The sequence below is a fragment of the Entelurus aequoreus genome, linkage group LG12, assembly GCF_033978785.1.
Source record: "Entelurus aequoreus isolate RoL-2023_Sb linkage group LG12, RoL_Eaeq_v1.1, whole genome shotgun sequence".
In the NCBI taxonomy this organism is placed as follows: domain Eukaryota; kingdom Metazoa; phylum Chordata; class Actinopteri; order Syngnathiformes; family Syngnathidae; genus Entelurus; species Entelurus aequoreus.
In genome coordinates, this window is record NC_084742.1 from 817,376 (window position 1) to 823,375 (window position 6,000).

A 6,000-nucleotide genomic window follows, 5' to 3' on the forward strand; every position below is an offset into this window, starting at 1 on the left:
GTTTCAATTAGAGATGTCCGATAATGGCTTTTTTGCCGATATCCGATATTCCGATATTGTCCAACTCTTAATTACCAATACCGATATATACAGTCGTGGAATGAACACATTATTATGCCACATTTTGTTGTGATGCCCCGCTGGATGCATTCAACAATGTAACAAGCTTTTCCAAAATAAGAGAGCAACTTCAACTCAAGTTATGTAAAAAAGTGCCAACATGGCACTGCCATATTTATTATTGAAGTCATAAAGTGCATTATTTTTTTAAACATGCCTCAAAACAGCAGCTCGGAATTTGGGACATGCTCTCCCTGAGAGTGCATTAGGAGGTTGAGGTGGGCGGGGTTAGGGGGGGCGGGGTGTATATTGTAGCGTCCCGGAAGAGTTAGTGCTGCAAGGGGTTCTGGGTATTTGTTGTGTTGTGTTTATGTTGTGTTACGGTGCGGATGTTCTCCCGATATGTGTTTGTCATTCTTGTTTGGTGTGGGTTCACAGTGTGGCGCATATTTGTAACAGTGTTAAAGTTGTTTACACGGCCACCCTCAGTGTGACATGTATGGCTGTTGATCAAGTATGCCTTGCATTCACTTGTTAGTGTGTGAAAAGCCGTAGATATTATGTGACTGGGCCGGCCCGCAAAGGCAGTGCCTTCAAGGTTTCTTGGCGCTCTGTACTTCTCCATACGTCACGTTTTAAAAAGTCATAAATTGTACTTTTTTTACTTTAAGTCTATAAAAATCCACACTCCAGCAAATCTTTTTAGCCCTTTTTTTTTGTTCCAAGAACCACACAGACTGAAGAGTCTGGTTTAAATGTTACAAGCTGAGTTAATGAACTTAACTTGGGAAATTGTTTTAAGTTGTTGTAGATGTTATCTCAGTTCTTTTTTTTTTTTAAGAAGACTCTTAGCTTGTTCATTAGCAAAGGTTATACGAGGTTAGTTTGGAACCTTAGGATCCACGACCTTTCTGTTACGCCTTTCCTCCTAATTTGATTCAACACAGTAGTTAAGTAGTTAAAGTTGAATTTATTTGACTACAATCGATTGTATTCAACAGTTTGTATATTCTGCTGTCAATGCAGGGAAGCACGTTGTACAAACCCTGTTTCCATATGAGTTGGGAAGTGGTGTTGGATGTAAATATAAACAGAATACAATGATTTGCAAATCCTTTTCAAGCCATATTCAGTTGAATATGCTACAAAGACAACATATTTCATGTTCAAACTCATCTTTTTTTTTTTTTTTGCAAATTATCATTAACTTTAGAATTTGATGGCAGCAACACGTGACAAAGAAGTTGGGAAAGGTGGCAATAAATAGATGTTGGTGTCTAGCAGGACCGATAATCAGCATTTCCCTTTTCTTAGCGTTGAGTTGCAAAAAGTTAGCGGACATCCATTGTTTAATTTCATTAAGACACGCCTCCAGCTGACTACAATCCGGCGTGTTGGTCAGCTTTAGGGGCATGTAGAGTTGAGTGTCATCAGCATAACAGTGAAAGCTAACACGTATGATGTCATCAGCAGAACAGTGAAAGCTAACAGGTATGATGTCATCATCATAACAGTGAAAGCTAACACGTATGATGTCATCAGCAGAACAGTGAAAGCTAACATGTATGATGTCACCTAGCGGCAGCATGTAAATACTAAAGAGTGCAGGGCCAAGAACCCAACCCTGGGGAACTCCATGTTACCTTAAAGTCCTACTGAAATGAAATGTTTTTATTTAAACGGGGATAGCAGATCCATTCTATGTGTCATACTTGATCATTTCGCGATTTTGCCATATTTTTGCAGAAAGGATTTAGTAGAGAACATCGACGATAAAGTTCGCAACTTTTGGTCGCTGATAAAAAAAAGCCTTGCCTGTAGCGGAAGTAGCGTGACGTCACAGGTTGAAAGGCTCCTCACATTTCCACATTGTTTACACCAGCAGCGAGAGAGATTCGGACCGAGAAAGCGATGATTACCCCATTAATTTGAGCCAGGATAAAAGAATCGTGGATGAGGAATGTTAGAGTGAAGGACTAGAGTGCAGTGCAGGACATATCTTTTTTCGCTCTGACCGTAACTTAGGTACAAGCTGGCTCATTGGATTCCACACTTTCTCCTTTTTCTATTGTGGATCACGGATTTGTATTTGAAACCACCTGGGATACTATATCCTCTTGAAAATGAGAGTCCAGAACGCCAAATGGACATTCACAGTGACTTTTATCTCCACGACAATACATCGGCGAAGCACTTTAGCTACGGAGCTATCGTGATAGCATCGGGCTTAACTGCATATAGAAACAGACAAAATAAGCCCCTGACTGGAAGGATAGACAGAAGATCAACAATACTATTAAACCATGGACATGTAACTACACGGTTAATGCTTTCCAGCCTGTCCAAGCCTAGCAATGCTGTTGCTAACAAAGCCATTGAAGCTAACTTAGCTACAGGACCTTGTCAGAGCTATGATAAAAACATTAGCGCTCCACCTACGCCAGCACTCATCTGCTCATCAACACCCGTGCTCACCTGCGTTCCAGCGATCGACGGAGCGACGAAGGACTTCACCCGATCACAGATGCGGTCGGCGGCCCGGAGACGGAGGAAGTCAAGATGAGGTCGGCGGCTAGCGCGTCTGCTATCCATCTCAAAGTCCTCCTGGCTGTGTTGCTGCAGCCAGCCGCTAATACACCGATCCCACCTACAACTTTCTTCTTTGCAGTCTTCATTGTTCATTAAACAAATTGCAAAAGATTCACCAACACAGATGTCCAGAATACTGTGGAATTTTGACATGAAAACAGAGCTTTTTGTATTGGATACAATGTGTCCGAATACTTCCGTTTCAACCATTGACGTCACGCGCATACGTCATCATACATAGACGTCACGCGCATACGTCATCATACATAGACGTCACGCGCATACGTCATCATACATAGACCTTTTCAAGCGGAAGTTTAGCGGGAAATGTAAAATGTGACTTTATAAGTTAACCCGGCCGTATTGGCATGTGTTGCAATGTTAAGATGTCATCATTGATATATAAACTATCAGACTGCGTGGTCGCTAGTAGTGGCTTTCAGTAGGCCTTTAACACAGTTGGACCACGAGGTCAAAAAGGTTAAGAAGCCATGGTCTAAACCACTGTATGGTCAATGGAGTGAGGTTCCCCCTACTGGCAGTTTTGCACACGACTACCTCTGCACATTTGTTACTTTGGTATCTTTGTCCCAGGTTTTGTAATAGGTGACCAAAGAGACAAGCGGTAGGAAATGGGATAGATTGATGGACTTTTACAGTGATTGGTCAGAGTCAACGTCAGTCTTAGTCATCTAAAATGAGTTCTTATGAGAAAGTTATTGAATGTTGCGAGGTTCCCGCAGCTGCTAGAATTTAGCATGTCAGTGCATCTGTTGATCTCTGCAACTTTGGAGCGTTTTGAAGTTTCTAACCCGCGGCCTCTTGTGTGCTGTCTGTCTTGTGTGCTGTCTGTCTTGTGTGCTGTCTGTCTTGTGTGCTGTCTGTCTTGTGTGCTGTCTGTCTTGTGTGCTGTCTGTCTTGTGTACTGTCTGTCTTGTGTGCTGTCTGTCTTGTGTGCTGTCTGTCTTGTGTGCTGTCTGTCTTGTGTGCTGTCTGTCTTGTGTGCTGTCTGTCTTGTGTGCTGTCTGTCTTGTGTGCTGTCTGTCTTGTGTGCTGTCTGTCTTGTGTGCTGTCTGTCTTGTGTGCTGTCTGTCTTGTGTGCTGTCTGTCTTGTGTGCTGTCTGTCTTGTGTGCTGTCTGTCTTGTGTGCTGTCTGTCTTGTGTGCTGTCTGTCTTGTGTGCTGTCTGTCTTGTGTGCTGTCTGTCTTGTGTGCTGTCTGTCTTGTGTGCTGTCTGTCTTGTGTGCTGTCTGTCTTGTGTGCTGTCTGTCTTGTGTGCTGTCTGTCTTGTGTGCTGTCTGTCTTGTGTGCTGTCTGTCTTGTGTGCTGTCTGTCTTGTGTGCTGTCTGTCTTGTGTGCTGTCTGTCTTGTGTGCTGTCTGTCTTGTGTGCTGTCTGTCTTGTGTGCTGTCTGTCTTGTGTGCTGTCTGTCTTGTGTGCTGTCTGTCTTGTGTGCTGTCTGTCTTGTGTGCTGTCTGTCTTGTGTGCTGTCTGTCTTGTGTGCTGTCTGTCTTGTGTGCTGTCTGTCTTGTGTGCTGTCTGTCTTGTGTGCTGTCTGTCTTGTGTGCTGTCTGTCTTGTGTGCTGTCTGTCTTGTGTGCTGTCTGTCTTGTGTGCTGTCTGCCGTGCGTAAAAGGTCACGCGGTGTCCAACCTAAGTTCTCCAGACCGAGCTACAAGTGCGCACCTTTGTTAGTCATGTTTTAAACATCAGGGAGTTCCTGTAACAGCCGGCCAGGCTTCTGAGACGACGCTTCAAAGTGCGGCTCGCACATCAGAGGGCTGTTTTATCCTGCTAGAAAAGGAATGCATAATGGACACAGCACCCACCACTGCACTTTTAATGACGCTCGCTATACATGAAATATGGTGGCCATTTTAAGTGCGTAACTGTGCTTATTGACTTCATTACTATTCAGCTAGTTTAGATGAGTGTGTTGAATAATTACAACGGAGTCACACTTACATTACCCTTGAAATAAGGGGTTTTTTTGGGGCACATTGGGTTAAACCAGGGGTGTCCAAAGTGCGGCCCCGGGGGCCATTTGTGGCCCGCAGCTAATTGTTTACCGGCCCGCCACACATTCTGGAAATGCTATTGCAAAAATTAAAAAAACATTACAAAAAGTGGAATGAAGTGAAATCTAACTAGAAAAAGTTGCAATGTTGACACAAAGCTACCATGCAGGCTTTTTTTTCTTTCTTTTGTCTATCTTTCTTTTTTCTTTTTTTGCCATTGCTCCAAAAAAACAATGTTATAATGAATTATTGACCTATTCAATTATTTCAAATATTTCACTTTTATGTGGGAAATATTGCATATATTGTGTGGTTGCCATACAAAAACATCAACATTTTATGTGACAAAAGAGCATAAAACAAACAAAATAATAGTTCAAATGTAAAATGGACAGATATATCTGAAGTTGAGCTCGTAACTTAAGTGTTGAAAGTAAAAAAAAACTAATACAAATGTATCACTTTCTGAGTGGGGCACCTTTTGGATCCCAAATATATTTAATGGATTTTATTGATCTTTTCACTGTGATTACTCAAAAATAATAATGAATTAAAATCAATGGTGTCCTTCACATCAAACATTGCTTTCTGAATGTTTTGGGCAGTGGGGGAAATACTGCATATTTCACTTTTATTATAAAAAACTAAGTTGTCTTTGACAGAAAAGGCATAAAACCTTTTTGTTTTTTTAAATTTGATATCAACCTGAAGTTGATATACTGTACAGATTTACTGTAAGCGTTATATAAATAAATAAAAAATAATAATTTGACTTGTTTTTAACATTTTAAAGACTTAGAGCAGGGGTCACCAACGTGGTGCCCGCGGGCACCAGGTAGCCCGTAAGGACCAGATGAGTAGCCCGCTGGCCTGTTCTAAAAATAGCTCAAATAGCAGCACTTACCAGTGAGCTGCCTCTATTTTTTAAATTGTATTTATTTACTAGCAAGCTGGTCTCGCTTTGCCCGACATTTTTAATTCTAAGAGAGACAAAACTCAAATAGAATTTGAAAATCCAAGAAAATATTTTAAAGACTTGGTCTTCACTTGTTTAAATAAATTCATGAATTTTTTTACTTTGCTTCTTATAACTTTCAGAAAGACAATTTTAGAGAAAAAATACAACCTTAAAAATGATTTTAGGATTTTTAAACACATATACCTTTTTACCTTTTAAATTCCTTCCTCTTCTTTCCTGACAATTTAAATCAATGTTCAAGTACATTTATTTTTTTTATTGTAAAGAATAATAAATACGTTTTAATTTAATTCTTCATTTTAGCTTCTGTTTTTTCGACGAAGAATATTTCTGAAATATTTCTTCAAACTTATTATG